Here is a 19,010-nt window from a genome sequence, read left to right on the forward strand (position 1 = left end):
AGATGTAGTGTACCTGGACTTTCAGAAAGCTTTTGATAAAGTCCCACACATGAGGTTAGTGAGTAAAATTAGGGCGCATGGTACTGGGGGAAAAGTACTAGAGTGGATTGAAAATTGGTTGGCTGATAGGAAACAAAGGATAGTGATAAACGGCCCCATTTCGGAATGGCAGGCAGTGTCCAGTGGGGTACCACAGGGATCCGTGCTGGGACTGCAGCTTTTTACAATATATGTTAATGATATAGAAGATGGTATCAGCAATAACATTAGCAAATTTGCTGATGATACAAAGCTGGGTGGCAGGGTGAAATGTGATGAGGATGTTAGGAGATTACAGGATGAGCTGGACAAGTTAGGTGAGTGGGCAGATGCATGGCAGATACAGTTTAATGTGGATACATGTATGGTTATCCACTTTGGTGGCAAGAACAGGAAGGCAAATTACTACCTCAATGGAATCAATTTAGGTAAAGGGGCAGTACAGAGAGATCTGGATGTTCTTGTACACCAGTCAATGAAGGCAAGCATGCAGGTACAGCAGGTAGTGAAGAAGGCTAATAGCTTGCTGGCCTTCATAACAAGAGGGATTGAGTATAGAAGCAAAGAGGTTCTTCTGCAGCTGTACAGGGTCCTGGTGAGGCCACACCTGGAGTACTGTGTGCAGTTCTGGTCTCCAAATTTGAGGAAAGACATTCTGGCTATTGAGGGAGTGCAGCATAGGTTCACGAGGTTGGCGGGATTACCTTACACTGAAAGACTGAAGCGACTGGGCTTGTATACCCTTGAGTTTAGAAGACTGAGAGGGGATTTGATTGAGACATATAAGATTATGAAAGGATTGGAGACTCTGGCAGCAGGAAACATATTTCCGCTGATGGGTGAGTGCCGAACCAGAGGACACAGCTTAAAAATACGGGGTAGACCATTTAGGACAAAGCTGAGGAGAAACTTCTTCACCCAGAGAGTGGTGGCTGTGTGGAATGCTCTGCCCTAGAAATGAATGCTCTGGATTCATTCACCATGGGCGGCACGGTGGCACAGTGGTTAGCATTGCTGCCTCACAGCGCCAGAGACCCGGGTTCAATTCCCGCTTCAGGCGACTAACTGTGTGGAGTTTGCACGTTCTCCCCGTGTCTGCGTGGGTTTCCTCCGGGTGCTCCGGTTTCCTCCCACAGTCCAAAGATGTGCAGGGTCAGGTGAATTGGCCATACTAAATTGCCTGTAGTGTTAGGTAAGGGGCAAATGTAGGGGTGGGGGTGGGTGTCGCTTCGGTGGGTCGGTGTGGACTTGTTGGGCCGAAGGGCCTGTTTCCACACTGTAATGTAATCTAATCTAATTTAAGAAAGAGTTGGATATAGCTCTCAACGATAGTGGAATCAAGGGTTATGGAGATAAGGTAGGAACAGGAATGGTCAGCCATGATCATATTGAATGGCGGTGCAGACTCGAAGGGCTGAATGGTCTACTCCTGCACCTATTGTCTATTGTCTATCTATTGTCTATAACTTCCTCCAGCAACTGGCATTTGATTCATTTGGACCAGGTGATATATCTACGCCTTTTTAATTTTCACACTAATTTTGCTGCTGCCATCCCTGATTTTGTTGATATTTTGTCAGATTCCTCCTCAGTAAACAATGATAGTAAGTGTACATTAATTACTCTAACATTGCTCTGTGCTTTGTTCCTAATAGGATCCACCTCTTACTGTCCACCTCTTATTCATAGGCTAGTAAATGATTTTCAGCTTCACTTTTAAGTTGGTTGCCATTTTTGTCAAGTGATTATACTTGACCTTTCTCACTCAAAGAATTCTCCTGGCTTGCATCGTGTACCTTCCATGTTTGACATTTGTTTTGGATCCATTGACTCCAGTACTTGTTACACTCAAACACCTAACTGAGACCTCTCTGGTGAATGTTCTCATCTGTGCCAGCAGCATCTGAGCACTGATTTATTAAATGCTCTCCTCACAGGTCATCATTGGTCACTACTGTGCGCATTTTGAGGACAAAAATGGACTCAAATTCTCTGCTGATCCATACCCTTTCATCACCCAATAAATTAGCTTTCAGGTCCTTGCCTTCCAATCAAGCTACGCTTTGGTCTTAGCCTGAGCCCCTGTACACTCCCTTCTTGACTGTCTTACAGAGCTATTTCAGTCAGGTATTCATTTTTGTCTTTAGAAAGTGCTTTCAAACAGTACCTTTCTGTTCCTCCCTTGTTCTCTTTACATAAAACAGCTTGTTCATAAGGAAAGTGTAGTTCTGGGAATTCTGCTGTATAACAAGGAAATGCAAATCCTGTCTATATCCTTGTTCAATAGGTCGGTGAATACCCAATCATGCTTACACTCATGCCCACCCTTCTAAACACACACCGGGTATGGTACTCAGATACTCAGGCAGTTAGATACCAAGATGCATGAGTAACTAGAAATCTGGATTGTTATACTTCTGCAGGGGGAGTGGATGGATAATTAAGTCCCACAACTCCATGAGCAATACTAAAGGTGTACATGTTTTATTGAATCATCAAAATAGTCACTTTGTCTCTCTTTTATATGACTATCTGGAGTAAAAGAAATGTCCTCTGGCTTCTTTAATGAATGCAAATATAACCCGTTTATATTAAGCAAGACTTGTTCTTTAGCAAGTGTTGTTAGTTAACAATTAAGCTACAATTCAGAATTAAACTGTATCCTGTTATTCTCAACAACTTGCATCCATACGTAAACAAGACTCTGCAGAGATATTACGGGTTTGGTAAAATAGGTTTATAGGTAAGAATTCAGAAGCAATGAAAAACCTTTTTGCAGTTCCTTTTTGTTTTAAGTTAAAAATCACACAACACCAGATTATAGTCCAACAGGTTTAATTGGAAGCACACTAGCTTTTGGAGCATCACTCCTTCATCAGGTGATAGTGGAGCTCAATCCTAACACACAGAATTTATAGCAAAAATTTACAGTGTGATGTAACTGAAATTATACAGTGAAAAATTGATTGTCTGTTAAGCCTTTCATCTGTTTGAATACCATGATAGTTTCACTTCTGTCATGTGTAAATCACAAAACCTTTTTTTAAAAAGTTGCATTCTCTGGTTAGCTGTTAACAATGATGATAGCTAGACAATATGTTGAAGGTGTTAACCCCCTGTGTTCTCTGTCTATGCCATGATGTTTAGATTGATTCTAATCTAAAAAGTGAGATAACGGAATATAACCCCACAACGTGTGTGTGTGTGTGTGTGTGTGTGTCTCTCTGGGTTGGAGGTTGTGTGCAGAGTGTCTTAAGTGTGTGTGCATCTGTGTTCTCTGTCTATGCCATGATGTTTAGATTGATTCTAATCTAAAAAGTGAGATAACGGAATGTAACCCCACAACGTGTGTGTGTGTGTGTGTGTGTGTGTCTGGGTTGGAGGTTGTGTGCAGAGTGTCTTAAGTGTGTGTGCATGCTTACATGCGTGCGTACGCAGTGTGCAATGTGCAATGGTGGTCACCTGTAATGTGACATGAACCCAAGGTCCCAGTTGAGGCCCTCCCTACGGGTACTGAACTTAGCTATCAGCCTCTGCTCGGCCACTTTTCGCTGCTGCCTGTCCCGAAGGTCCGAGGTCGAATATCCTGGACCACTGAAGTATTCCCCAACTGGGAGGGAACACTCCTGTCTGTTGATTGTTGTGCGGTGCCCATTCATCCGTTGTCGTAGCCTTTGCTCGGTTTCCCCAATGTACAATGCCTCCGGGCATCCTTGCCTGCAACGTACAAGATAGACAACGTTGGCTGAGTCACATGAGTGCCTGCCACGTACATGGTGGGAGGTGTCCCCACGTGTAATGGTGGTATCTATGTCCACGTCTTGCAGCACCTACTGTGACAGGGTTGTATGGAGTTGTCCTGAAAGTCGGGCAGCTTGCTACGAACAATGATCTGTTTGAGGTTTGGTGGTTGTTTAAAGGGAAGTAGTAGAGGTGTGGGGAAGGTCTTGGTGAGGTGCTCATCCTCATTGATAATGTGTTACAGTCACGAAGAACATGACGTAATTTTTCAGCTCCTGGGAAATACTGAACTACGAAGGGTACCATGTCAGTTGCAGCACGTGTCTGTTGCCTGAGGAGGTCATTACGGTTCCTTGCTGTGGCATGTCGGAACTGGCGGTCAATGAGTTGGGCATTATACCCCATTCTTGTGAGGGCATCCCTGAGTACTTCCAGGTGTCCATTACGTTCCTCCTCATCTGAGCAGATTTGGTGTACACGCAGGGCTTGTCCATAGGGGATGGCTGTTTTAATATGTTTTGAGTGGAAGCTGGAGAAGTATAGCATTGTGAGGTTGTCTGTGGGTTTGCGGTAGAGTGTGGTGCTGAGGTGTCCATCCTTGATGGAGATGCATGTGTCCAAGAATGAGACAGACAGTCGAGAGTAGTCCATGGTGAGTTTGATGGTGGAATGAACTTGTTGATGTCACTGTGTAGTTTTATCAGTGACTCCTCGCCATGGGTCCAGAGGAAGAAAATGTCGTAATGTACCTGGTGTATAATGTTGGTTGGAGATCCTGCATAGAGAAAAAGTCTTGTTCGAACCTGTGCATAAAAATGTTGGCATATTGGGGTGCAAATTTGGTCCCCATGGCTGTTCCGTGTATCCGGATGAAGAACTGGTTGTCAAAGGTGATCAAGGATAAAGCGGATGAGTTGTAGGATGGTGTTTGGAGATTGGCAGTTGAGTACTGGTGTTGGTGTTGTTTTAGTTTATTAGATTCAATTGCCAACAGTTGCAGAATGAAGGAATATCTTTAGACCTGATTTTAGTTTCAGCTATGAGTTCTGATAATTGAAAATGTTATCAGATTTTTCAAATCCTTTATTGAGACCTTTAAGCCTGTTTTACTCTGTCTCTTACTGATTTAAAAGTGAGAGAGGTATTTTCCTTTTCCCTTGCAAGCTTCTCCAACAACAACTGTAAAAACACACACCCAACTTCAGGCCAGAGGCTGCTGCTCATCAACAAGCAGCACAGATCCTAGTCTCTTTATCAAGCAATTAAAGGCTATAAAATTCATCACTTTGTCACCCTCCATTTAACTACTACTTCTGAAAGACAACATCCAGAGGACAGGATAGAGTGTCAGCCTTGATTTTTGCACTCAAATACTAAAGCACGATATATCCAGAACATTGCGATTCAGAGGCAAAAAAGTACTGCAAGTTGAGCCATAATTCCATGCCCAGACACTTGAACATCTTGTATCTTTTGACAGCCAAATATCTTGATAGCTGAATACTTGGTAACTTAGTACTTGAACAGCTGGATACACTGAGCATTAACTCAGTGCACAGATGCAGCTTCAAAGAGAATACGGTAGGGGTATGGGTCTGGGTGGGTTACTCTTCAGAGGGTCATTGTGGATTTGTTGGGCCGTAGGGCCTGTTTCCACACTGTAGGGATTCTTAAAGAAAAAGATTCAGACAGAGATGCAGAGAGGAAAAGTAGCAAATCACTTCTGGTAAAGATCAATGCTTTTGTTTGGCAGTAAAATTCATTTATATGAGTCTAAAACTAGGTAAGTGCTCAGAGATGCTAAAGAGGTGCATGTTTTCCCAGCATTGAATGAACTGGGGTGGGGGGGTAGTGTAGTTCTTGATTGAAATGGAACTCTGGAAAACCACATAAACAGCACTGTCATGATCTAATGGAGAGAGGTTTTCTAGACATGCGTCTTGCCATTGTTTATTATACGTGAAACTCAGTTGGAAGCTGGCATTGGTTAGGACTCCTGATCTACCTGGGTGAAAACGGAACAATACATTGTGAATCTTTGGAACAAGATAGAGCCAAATGTTTGTGAAGAGTGAAGTGAAAACCTCCAGTTGTTTAAGACATTAAATTATGGTATCACCTATTGAAAGTGAAATTTGCTCTTTTATTTAAGCTATCCATTGCCTGTTAATTTGTATTTCTTTTATCTTGGCTCTGATGTTAAAGTAAAAACTCTAAAAGGTTATGGTAACTTCTTTGTATTAGGGGTCTTTCAGAAAATTTGGTAATTTTGCTTAATGGCTTCCCCACAGGGTTCATAATGAGATCAATTTTACTTTATATTTACTCCCAGCTTCCTAACTGCTCCTGGCAAGAATGGAGATATTGACAGGCCTTGATTTGACACCAGCAGAAGTATTCATGTTTGAATCTCAATCTCCTGAATAATAATGAAAGGTTTGACCAGTGTATGTGGGCAGCATTTAACTTCACTGATCATACAGATGTAAACAATTGCTTGTAAAATTTGATTTAAAAATGTCACAAAACTTGATCAGCTTTCTGCTTGGTATGGGTCTTTGTTGAAAGTCCAACCTCAATTACACAGGAAGGAAATACCTTTCAGATTGAACGTTGAGTTGAGATCTTGCTGACCTCATCCTGCTTATTTGTTGATACAGAAGGAGTGGGATTTGGGAATAGGTTCGCTTTGCTCAGACCCCACAAGAGGCATGGCAAGAAAGCCAATGTTCTGGGTCTGTTGTCTAATCCATGGAGGCAGAGGATCCATTACATGGGCTATACCATAAACAAGGCTGAAAATGTGTTGCTGGAAAAGCGCAGCAGGTCAGGCAGCATCCAGGGAACAGGAGAATCGACGTTTCGGGCATAAGCCCTTCTTCAGGAATGAGGAAAGTTTGTCTAGCAGGCTAAGATAAAAGGTAGGGAGGAGGGACTTGGGGGAGGGGCATCGGAAATGTGATAGGTGGAAAGAGGTCAAGGTGAGGGTGATAGGTCAGACTGGGGTGGGGGCGGAGAGGTCAGGAAGAAGATTGCAGGTTAGGAAGGCGGTGCTGAATTCGATGGATTTGACTGAGACAAGGTGGGGGGAGGGGAAATGAGGAAACTGGTGAAATCCGAGTTCATCCCTTGTGGTTGGAGGGTTCCTAGGCGGAAGATGAGGCGCTCTTCCTCCAACCGTCGTGTTGTTGTGGTCTGGCGATGGAGGAGTCCAAAGACCTGCATATCCTTGGTGGAATGGGAGGGGGAGTTGAAGTGTTGAGCCACAGGGTGGTTGGGTTGGTTGGTCCGGGTGTCCCAGAGGTGTTCTCTGAAACGCTCCGCAAGTAGCCGGCCTGTCTCCCCATAAACAACCACAACCACAGTAAATGTCTTAACTTGTTCTGTCGTAAAAAGATACAGACAGCATGAGGGCCCCTCTAAACTATTTTACCATTCAGGACTGACCTGTATCTTAAATCCATTTTTCCATCTTGCTCTGTATTCTTTAATGCCATTCCCTAACAAAATTATTTTAATTTCTTTTTAAGTGAAATCCGAAAGGAGAATATTCCAGTTATCCACCTTTCTTTTATATGAACTCGCTTCCTGATATCACCCCATAATGATGTAGCTCTAGTTTTGAGGTTTGTCCTCTTATTCTGGTTTGTTTATCAACTGCCTTATCAACTTCTTTAACCAGCAACTGCATGACCATACTAGTCAGGTTCATAAAAGCTTTGCTAATGATTTAACTATTTTATTCCCATCTCGTTTTCAGTGAACCTACACTGCACCCCTAACATGCTTTTTCTGAGGTGCCTTGGCTCGCAACCAAATGTCCTGCACCACTGAAGCATAAGCTCCCTACTTTGGTACTGAATACCCCTCACAATAATGATAACATTGTATTTGTTTTCATAATTGTTCATGCACTAGGATACCTAGGCCTGTCTGCATGTCAGAGCTCTGCAACCACTCATCATTTAAATGCCATACTTCGTTTATTCTTCCTGTCAAATAGACCGTTTCGTATTCTCCCACATTATACTCCATTTGCCAGATCTTTGCCCATTCACTTAACCTATTAATATCCATTTGTAGCTTCTTTGTGTCTCCTTTGCAATTTACTTTTCTACCGATCTTTGAATGCTAAATTTGCTGATGACTCAAACCTTCAGTCCCCTCAACAAAGTAACTAATATAAAATGCTGAGGCACCAACATTTGATCCCTCTAGCATGCAACTCATTATATCATGCTATCCAGAAAATGACCAACTTATGTCCATTCTCTCTCTTTTCTTTCAGCTAACTAATCTTCTATACACAGGAATATGTAACACCCTCCCCAGTCCCCATGCAAAACAGCTTCTATTTTGTGAAAGGACATTTATTGGGAGAGAAGATGGTCTAGTGATATTATTGTTGGACTATTTGATCCAAAGACCCAAATAACGTCTTTGAGATCAGAGTTTAAATCCCACCACAGCAGATGGTGAAATTTGAACTCCATTAGAAATCTGTAATTAAGAGTCTAATGATGAGCATGAAACTATTGCTGATTGTTGGAAATAAAAACCCATCTGGGTCACAAATTTCCTTTTAAGGAAGGAAATCTGCTGTCCTTACCTGGTCTGGCTACATGTGACTCCAGACCCATGGCAATGTGGTTGACTTTTAACTGCCCTCTGGGTAATTAGTGGTGGGTGATAATTGCTGAAGGCCACATACTGTGAATTTCTTTTTTAAAAAAACGCCCTCTAGAAATCCAAGACCAATGATACAATAGTACCCTTTATTCAACACTCAAATTACATTCTCAAAGAACTTCAACAAATTGATTCAACGTGATTTCCTTTTCACAAAACCATGTTGACTCTGCCTGGAAGGAACTGGAAAATGGACTTAGAAGATCAAGAAGGGGGCAAGAAAAAGCCTTGGTGGGTAGGAATAAGGAAAATCGCAAGGCGTTCTACACTGAGGAATAAGAAGATGGCCAGAGTGAGGGTAGGGCAGGTCAAGGGTAATGGAGGGAACTTGTGCCTGGAATCAGAGGAGGTAGGGGAGTTCTTGAATGAATACATTGCTTCAGTATTCACTATTGAGAGGGATCTTGTCGTCTGTGGAGACAGTGTGAAACAGACTGAGATGCTCAAACAGGTTGATGTTAAGAAGGAGGATGTGCTGGAAAGTTTGGAAAAACATGAGGATAGATAAGTCCCATGGACCAGATGGGATACACCCAAGGTTGCTACAGGAAGTGAGGGAAGCAATTGCTGACCTTTGGCAATGATATTTGCATCCTCACTGTCTACTGGAGTAGTACCAGATGTTTGGAGGGTGGCAAATATTATTCTCTTGTTCAAGAAAGGGAATAGGGATGATCCTGGAAATTACAGGCCAGTCAGTCTTATGTCAGTGGTCGGCAAATTATTGGGGAAGATTCTGAGAGACAGAATTAATAAGTATTTCGAATAGCATAGCTTGATGAGGGGTAGGTCATGCCTTACAAGCCTTATTGAATTCTTTGAGGATGTGACAAAACACATTGATGTAAGTAGCGCAGTGGATATGGTGTACATTAAATTTAGCAAAGAGTTTGATAAGGTTAGCACAGTAAAGAGGCATGGGATACAGGGAAACCTTTCTGTCTGGATACAGAATTGGCTGGCCCATAGAAGACAGAAGATGTAGTAGATGGAAAATATTTACCTGGAGCTCGGTGGTCAGTGGTGTTCTGCAGGGATCGGTTCTGGCATCTCTGCTCTTTGGGATTTTTGTAAATGACTTGGATGAGGAAGTGGGAGAGTGGGACACTGATGACACAAAGGTTGATGGAGTTGTGGATAGTGTGGAGGACTGTTATAGGTTGCAAGGGGACACTGACAGAATGCAGAGTTAACCTGAAAAAGTGTGAAGTGATTCATTTTGGAAGGTCAAATTTGAATGCAGATTACAAGGTTAAAGGCAGGAATCTTGGCAGTATGGAGGAACAGTGGGATTTTGGTGTCCATGTTCATATTTCCCTCAAAGTTGCCACCAAAGTTGATAGGGTTGTTAAGGTGCATGGTGTGTTGGCTTTCATTAGCAGAGGGATTGAGTTTAAGAGCTGTGAGGTGATGCTGCAGCTCTATAGAGCCCTTGTTAGACTACACTTGGAATATTGTGTTCAGTTCTGGTCGTCTCATTTTAGGAAGGATGTGGAAGCTCTCAACGGAGTGCATAGGAGATTTACCAGGATGCTGGTAAATTGAGAAAGATTGAGGGAGCTAGGGATTTTCTCATTGGAGTGAACAAGTATGAGAGGTGACTTGATAGAGGTGTACAAGATAAGAGGCCTAGAAAGAGTGGATAGCCAGAGACTTTTTTTCCCAGAGCAGAAATGGCTATCATGAGGGATCATAATTTTAAGGTGATTGGAGGAAGGTTTAGGGTAGAAGTCAGAGATAGGTTCTTTACAGAGAGTGTGGTGGGTGCGTAGAATGCACTGCCAGCAGTGGTAGTGGAATCAGATATATTAGGGACTTTTAAGTGAAACTTGGATAGGCACATGGAAGACAGGAAAATAAAGGTATATAGGTTACTTTGATAAACTGTCAGCACACCATCAAGGGCTTGTACTGTTCTATTTTCTAAAATACCTGTTTAATTCATCTACTGTTTCCTTATTTTCCAATATTAATTTCGCAAACTCATTTTTTCTGGGACCAACACTCACTTTGTTAACTGTTTTCATTTTTAGTTAACTGCAGAAACTCTTACTATCTGATTTAAAGATTTCTAGCTAGTTTTCTGGTGTACTGTATTTTTTTCTTCATAGCTTTTTTAGTGATTTTTGCTGTTTATGAATTCTGTCCAAGATTTTGATTTGCTGCCCATCTTTGCACAATTATATATTTTTCTTTCAGCTAGATGCTATCTTTAATGTTTTAGCCAGCTATAATCATAAGACCATAAGATGGTGGAGCAGAATTGGGTCATTTGGGTTATCAAGTCTGCTCCAGGATTTGATCTTAACTGTTATTTCTCAATCCCATTTCCCTGCATCCCTTGATCCACTTGGTAATCAAGAATTTACTTATCCATGTCTTAAATTTGCGTAAGGAATTGGCCTCCATAGCCTTCTGTGCCAATGAATTCCACAAATTCGCCACCCACAAAGGTCTTTTTTGTTTCACTGAAGAGCATTAGTGAATCAGATGGATTTTTACTACAATTGTTGTATGAACATTGTTAGGCTAGCTTTTAATTACAGATTTTTAAATTGAAATCAAAATTCACCACCTGCTGTGCTGAGATTTGAAACTATAGCACAAGAACATTAACTAGGGCCTCTGGATTACTATACCAATGATACTACCACTAGACACTGCCTGCCCTGAGATGATGGGTCTCCCCCTAAACTTTTCCTTCCTTATTGGAATGCATTTATTCTGTGCATTCTAACACCATCCCCTTAAATGTTTGCACTGACCTATCCCTGTATCTAATTTTAGCTGGCTCTGCTTTCATGCCTTCATAATTAACCCACTGTCTTCTCCCTCAAACTGAATGCTAAATTCAATCATGTTATGGTTGCTGCTACCTAGGGGTGTGTTCATTTTGGGGTCATTAATTTGGCTTTGCACAATACTAGATCTAGTTTTGCCTGTTCTCTAGTTGACCCCAGAAAGTTCAAATAATCAACTCCATTTCTGTGAAAACATTCTTTAACCACGTCTTCTTGGCTATATTTGGTTCATCTGATTTTTCCATTATATAGGTAGTTCAGAATTCCCCATTGTTATTGCTGTACCTTTCCAACAAATATACCTAATTTCACCTTTATTTCAGCATATCACGAGATGACCATTAGGGAGGTTGTACGACAATTTCAGAAATGACGTTTTGCCTTTATCATTTAGCTTCTCTACCCAAAATGCTTCTACATCTTGATTACCTGAACTTGTGTCTTTGAAGTCTATTATGCTAATACCATCATTAATTAACATAACCACCTCTGCACTTTTTCCAGGTCCCTAACCTTCTTGAATCTTTTGTATCCTTCAGTATTCAAGTCCAAATCTTTGTCTTTCTGCAGCCATCTCATACATGTACAATCTATCAGATCAAACTTAGTCATTTTTATTGACACTGACAGTTCCCAGATAACTTCCTGCCTGATGCAGTCCACGTTTGGTCAGGGTGAATCAGTAATCCCACAGCAAACCTGAGCGTGTGGTTAATGACCCTGGACAGAGGTTTGTAGGCTACATTCAGCAATGAGTTTGCTGTGTGCTCTTAGGTAGGGAGTTCCAGGATATTGCCCCAGGGTCACTGAAGGAACAGAGATAGATTTCCAAATCAGGATGGTGAGTGGCTTGGAAAGGAACTTGCAGCTGGTGGCGTTCCCATGTATCTGTTGCCCATGCCCTTCCAGATGGAAATGATCATGGGTTTGGAAGGTGCTGCCTCAGAATCTGTGGTGAATTTCTCCAATGCATCTTGTAGATATTAAATACCACTACAACTGAGAGCTGGTGAACTGGTGTAGATGTGGTGCCAATCAAGTGGGCTGCTTTGTCCTGGATGGTGTCAGGCATCTTGAGTGTTGTTGGAGCTGCACCCATTCAGAAAATCCAGACCTGATGTGTGCTTTGTAGGTAGTGAACAGGCTGTAGTCACAACATCTTACAGTCAAAATGTTGTAGAGTCAACAGCATGGAAACAGACCTTTCGGTCCAACTAGTCCACACCAACTGTGTTCTCAAACTAAACTAGTCCCAAATCTCTGTATTTGACCTATGTCCCTCCAAACCTTTCCTATTCATGTGCTTGACCAAAGGGCTTATGCCCGAAACGTTGATTCTCCTGTTCCTTTGATGCTGCCTGACCTGCTGTGCTTTTCCAGCAACACATTTTTAAACACTACCCAGAGCCCAACTATTAATTGCATAAGTCCCGCCCTTATTTGTTTTACCAAAATGCAATCCCTCTCATCTATCCAAATGAAACTCCATCTATCACTCCTCAGCTCATTGACACAGTTGATCAAGATCTATTTGTAATCTTAGATGACTATGTTCGCTGTCCACTATACTACCAATTTTGGTGTCATCTGCAAACTTACTATGTCCTTATTCAAATAGTTTGTATAAATGATAAACAGAAGTGGTCCCACTACTGATCCCTGTGGATGACCACTGATAACAGGCCTCCAGTCCAAAAACAACCCTTCACCACCACCCTCTCCTACCATAAAACCAATTTTGCATCCAATTGGCAAGCTTGCCCTTAATCTCACATGATCTAACTTTACTCATAGTCTACCATCAGCAACTTTATCAAAGGCTTTACTAAAGTCCAACTAAACAACATCTATGGCTTTGCCCTCATCAATTCTTTTGGTTACTTTGTCAAAACCTCAATCAAGTTTGTGAGACACAACCCTGGCAGATGGAGTACATTGTTGGTAAATGCGAGGTTATTCACTTTGGAAATAAAAAATAGTAGGTCAGGTTATTATTTAAGTGGTGAAAGATTGCAGCACACTGTTGGGAAAAGTGACTTAGGAGTGCTCATTCATGAATTGCTACAAGTTGATTTGCAGGTACAACAGATAATCAGGAAGACAAACAGAATATTAGCTTTCATCACAAGAGGGATTGAATTTAAAAGCAGGCAGGTTCTGCTGCAATTGTACAAGGTGTTGGTGAGGCTGCACCTGGAGTATTGGGTGAAGGTCTGGTCTTCTTACTTGAGGAAGGATATATTGGCTTTGGAGGCGGTGCACAGAAGGTTCACTAAGTTGATTCCTGAGATGAGGGGTTACCCTATGAGGAGAGGTTGAACCACCTGGGACTATACTCACTTGAATTTGGAAGAATGAGAGGAGATCTTATAGAAACATATAAAATTATGAAAAGGATTGACAAGATACAGGCAGACAAGTTGTTCCCGCTAATGGGTGAGACAAAGACTGGGGGACATGGCCTCAAGATTAGGGGGAGTATATTTAGGACAGAGATAAGGACAAACTGCTTTTCCCAGAGAGTAGTGAATCTGTGGAATTCTCTGAGCAAAGAAGCAGTCAAGGCAGCATCATTAAATATACTCAAGACACAATTGTATGGGATTTTGCATGGTAGGGATTTAAGGGTTATGGGGATAATGCAGGTGGGAGGAGCTGAGACATTGGATAGATCAGCCACAATCTTAATGAATGGTAGAGCAGGCTCGATGGCTCAAATGGCCTACTCCTCCTTCTATTACTGTGAAACTATGAATTTCCCTTGTACAAAACCATACTAACTATCTGTAATCATTCCTTGACTCTTGAAATGTTACCTTGCAGAATCACCTCCAACATCTCATCCACCATCGATGTTAGACTCCCTGGTCCATAGTTCCCAGATTTCTCCTTTCAGCCTTTCCTTAAATAAATGCACAACTTTAACCACCCTCCAGTCCTCCAGCACCTTGCCTGTGGTTATGGATGACACAAATGTTTCTGCTAGGGGTCCAGCAATTTCCTCCCTAATTTCCCACAACAACATAGGATATACTCGATGATATCCTGGAGATTTATCCACCTTTATCTTTTCTAAGACATCCAACACCACCTCTTCTGTAATGTGAACTTTTTATAAAACATTAATGTTTATTTTGCTGAGTTCTACACCTCCATTTCTCTCCATAGCCAAAACTGATGCACAATATTCATTTAATGTCTCTCCTGTCTCCCAAGGTTCAACACAAATGATTGATCATAAAATAAAACAAACCAATCATAATCCTTAGGATTTCAATAGTGGGTCATTCACTGATGATCATGTCATTAAATGCCAGGGGTTGATGATTAGAATATGTTGTTTGCAAATGATCAATGCATGGCATTTATGTGGCACGAATGTTATTTGCCACTTATGGCCCCAAACTTGGATATTGTCTAGGTCTTACTGCTTTTGGCTATAGGCTACTTCAATATTTGAGGAGTCACAATGATACTGAACATTATGCAATCATTAGTGAACATCCCTGCATCTGACTTTATGATGGAAGAATGGTGATTGATAAAGCTACTGAAGATGATTGGGCCTAAGGCACTACCCCAAGAAATTCCTGCAGTGATGTCTTGGAGCTGAGATGACCGACCTCCAGCCACAACCATCTTCCTATGTGTCAGGTATCACTCCAAATAGCAGAAAGTTTGCCCCGATACCAATTGATTTCAGTTTTACCAGGGTTCCTTGATGCCACACTTGGTCAAATGTGACCTTGATTTCAAGGGCTGTCACACTAACCTCACTTCCTAAATTCTTTTGCCCATGTTTGAACCAAGGCTGGACTTCACTAAGCAGGTTATTGCTTTGCAAGTGCCACTTGAAGTGTTGTCAATGACCCCTTTCATGACTTTTACTGATGATCGAGTGTAGAGTGATGGGGTCACAATGGATTGAATTTGTCCTTTTTTTTATAATGTACAGAAAATACTGAAGCAATTTCCCAAATTTTCAGATAGGTGTAAGTGTTGTAACTGTACTGGAAGAGCTTGGCTGGAGTTGCGGCCAATTCTGGGGTAAAGCTCTTCAGTGCTGTTGCCACAATGTTACCAAACCCATAGCCTTTACAGTATCCAGTGCCTCCAACATGGAGTGGGTTGAAGACTAAGACTAGCACCTGTAATGTTAGGGACCTCTGGAGGAATCTGAGATGGATCATACACTCGGCATTTCTGGTTGTGAATGCCACAGCCTTATCTTTTGTACTGATGTCCTGGGCTCTTCGAGGTTGAATGTAGGACTATTTGTGGAGTGTCCTCTTTCAGTGAGTTATTTAATTGTCCACTGCCATTCATGATAGGATGTGGCAGAACTGCAGAGCTTGGTCTGATCTGTGAGTCCTAAAGAAGTGTCCTGCTTGAAATGTCGACTCTCCTGCTCCTCGGATGCTGCCTGACCTGCTATGCTTTTTCTGGTGCCATGTTTTCTCAACACTTAGTTCTGTCTATCACATTTTTTACCTTGTTTAGCATGCAAGTATTCCTGTTTGGTAGCTTCAGCAGATTGGTGCTCTTCCTGGCATGCCCTCCTGCACTCTACATTGAATCAGGGTTGATTCCCTGGCTTGATGGTAAAAGTTGAGTAAGGGGTATGTCGACCCAATGAGGTTACAGATTGTGCTTGAGTATGATTCTGCTGCTATTGATGATCCACAGCACCTCATGGATTCACGAACTTCACCTCCACGAGGACTGTGCTATTATCTCTGTGATTCATCAATCGAGATATAATAGAGGAAGGTACATGGTAACCCTTAGAAAATTCTTGTCCATGTTTGACCCAATGTCAGGAGATTCCACAAGGTCCAGAGTCGTGGTTGAGGACTCCCAGGCAACTCCTTCCTGACATATACCACTGTGCCGTCACCTCAACTGAGTCTGTCCTGCTGGTGGGACAGGCCATACCCAAGGATGGTGGTGTCTGGGACATAGAATTGTACCTTACAGACAAAGTATGACAATGTTGGCTGTTGCTTAACTAGGCTGTGAGACATCTTTCCCAGCTTTGGCATAAGCCACCTGACATTGCAGGTTGATAGTGCAGAGTTTACTGTAATTATTTCTCAGCCACCCCGGAATATTGTATTGTTCAGATTTTTTAGTAATTTGATACAACTGATTAAGTTGCTAGCCTGTTTCAGAGGGTAGACAACAGCATTGCTGACTGCAGCATTCACTCAACACTGATCCTCTGCCAGTGCAGGGCACCCTCGGTACCAGCAGTCTGCCAGTGCAGGGCCCATCTGTACTGACCGTCTGCCAGTGCAGGGCAACCTTATTATTTCATACATGTGACTTATTCAGCCATGGTCCATCTGGGGATCTGACCTGTCCAGATGTGCAATGAACTGGGATAATTGCACAGATAAGAATGCGGAATACAGGGTTAACGGTAGGGTTCTTAGTAAGGTGGAGGAGCAGAGGGATCTTGGGGTCTATGTTCATAGATCTTTGAAAGTTGCCACTCAGGTGGATAGAGCTTGTAAGAAGGCCTATGGTGTATTAGCGTTCATTAGCAGAGGGATTGAATTCAAGAGTCATGAGGTGATGTTGCAACTGTATAGGACCTTGGTAAGGCCACATTTGGAGTACCGTGTGCAATTCTGGTCGCCTCATTTTAGGAAAGATGTGAAAGCTTTGGAGAGGGTGCAGAGGAGATTTACCAGGATGTTTACCCAGAGAGTGCTGGGGGTATGGAATGCGCTGCCTGTGGGAGTGGCAGAGTCAGAATCATTGGTGACCTTTAAGCGGCAATTGGATAGGTACATGGATAGGTGCTTAAGCTAGGACAAATGTTCGGCACAACATCGTGGGCCGAAGGGCCTGTTCTGTGCTGTATTGTTCTATGACAATGTTTGTAGTTCTTTGTACAAATCCTAGTTGCTGTATTTTCGAACAAGTATAGAAACACTGGACAACACAGGAAAAAATGCAAGCATGGTAACAGAACTGTAAAGTTTTATTCTGTGGTAAACAGCAAATGTAGAAAAGTACAGTCCAGGATAATCACCAGAAAAATGAAGTCGCAAACTCAGACAAAGTTTCCTGAGCCAGAGAGTGGAGAGAATGAAGCTTCAAGAAGTCATCAAGGCAAATAGTAGATAAAGGTTTGTAGGAGCAGCTAGATAAGCACATGATGGGGAGGATATTGAATTCCAATGATAGGTTTAGATGAAGAAAGATGAGAGTTCGCCCAAGTGGGGTGTGAATTCTGGCAGTGAATCATTACTTGTCTATTAATTATATAGGTGGTCAGCATTAAGTAGGAACTGACTTAAGCCCCTATAAATAGACACAAATTAAACTTAAAATTGAAACTGCTGTGTTGGAAGCAGTGTGCTATAATGAGTAATCGTGTAAATAAATAGAAAAGATTGTTCCCAGTATGATTGTTCAACGACTAGTTTTCTGGAATAGAACCATGTTGGATTGTCCATTTGTACACATTCATATTCTGGGTAATTCTGTGTGTACGTTTTAGAATGAGACTTGTTGATTGTAGTTAAATAGAGAACATTACTTGTTTTGGTCCATTATGTAAAAAGAGTGAATGATGCATTCAGTTGAGCATGACTGAGGAGCCAGAGCAATCCCCACCTCAGTACCCTTTTCAATCATAGTTAAAAATCGTACCACACCAGGTTATAATCCAATAGGTTTAATTGGAAGCACTAGTTTTCGGAGGGTCGCTCCTTCATCAGGTGGTTGTGGAACCACCTGATAAAGTAGCAGTGCTCCAAAAGCTAGTGCAGAACTATAACCTGGTGTTGTGTGATTTTTAACTTTATACACCCCAGTCCAACACCGACATCTCCAAATCATGACTTTTCAGTCATGAGTGTTGACAGCAACATCAACTTAAATATATATGATGCTTTCAACATAATAGTCCTCAAACTTCCTTAGGATGCTTCATTCTAAGATATGATGGAAAACTTGGTCAAAGAGAGAGATTCGCAACAGCTGAAAGGAAGAAAAGAAGATAAAGGTGTAGAAAAGAGAATTCCAGAACCTGGGACCAAGGCAGTTGATAACACAACTGGTTATTGGAGCAGATATATTTCAGAACATGCAAGAGAATTGGAGGAAATGATTGTGGAGATGGGGAGGGGGAAGACCATGAGGGTTTTGAAAACAAGGAGGAGAATTTTAAAATAAAGACACTGTTTAACCAATTGCCAATTGTTTGACCACTAACCTAATTGACAGGGGAACAAGACTCTCTGTGAGATGAAACATGTGTTATTAAATACTTTCTTACCTTTCAGATCACATCCTAAAGTTAGAGCTAGGCTGTTGAGGAGACCAAAGGAGAGAAGTAGTTTGGAACTTCTAACGTACCCGCCTACAATCACCACCATCACTAAAACAGAATGGATGCTTTTAGTTATTATCCAACACTGAGACTGCTAGATTTATCTTGGATAAGATTTGGAACAGAACCAGATAAATGAAGGTCAGATACACAGCAAACATGAGTTTTCCCTAACGGAAGAATCTAGGACTGGAGAGTATAATCTCAGAATAAGGGCTTGCACATTAAAGAGATAAGAAGGAATTTCTGTTCTGAGAGGGGAGTGAACTAGCGGAATTCTTCAGCACAGAGCGCATTTGAGGCTAGATCACGTAAGTATATTTGAGGGTGAGATAGACAGATTTTTAATCAGGAGGAGGATCAAGAATTATGGGGAAAAGGCAGGAAAGTGGAGT

At 41.9% G+C, this 19,010-nt stretch overlaps 1 protein-coding gene across 5 annotated transcripts in view; it reads left to right on the forward strand.

Moving 5' to 3' along the window:
- The window catches only part of LOC122557046 (gamma-aminobutyric acid receptor subunit alpha-3-like), a 253,902-nt gene that overhangs the window by 42,535 nt on the left and 192,357 nt on the right, over window positions 1–19,010 (forward strand). The gene's annotated exons all lie outside the window — the stretch shown is intronic.

Source organism: Chiloscyllium plagiosum, chromosome 15 (genome assembly GCF_004010195.1).
Source record: "Chiloscyllium plagiosum isolate BGI_BamShark_2017 chromosome 15, ASM401019v2, whole genome shotgun sequence".
NCBI classification, from domain to species: Eukaryota; Metazoa; Chordata; class Chondrichthyes; order Orectolobiformes; family Hemiscylliidae; genus Chiloscyllium; species Chiloscyllium plagiosum.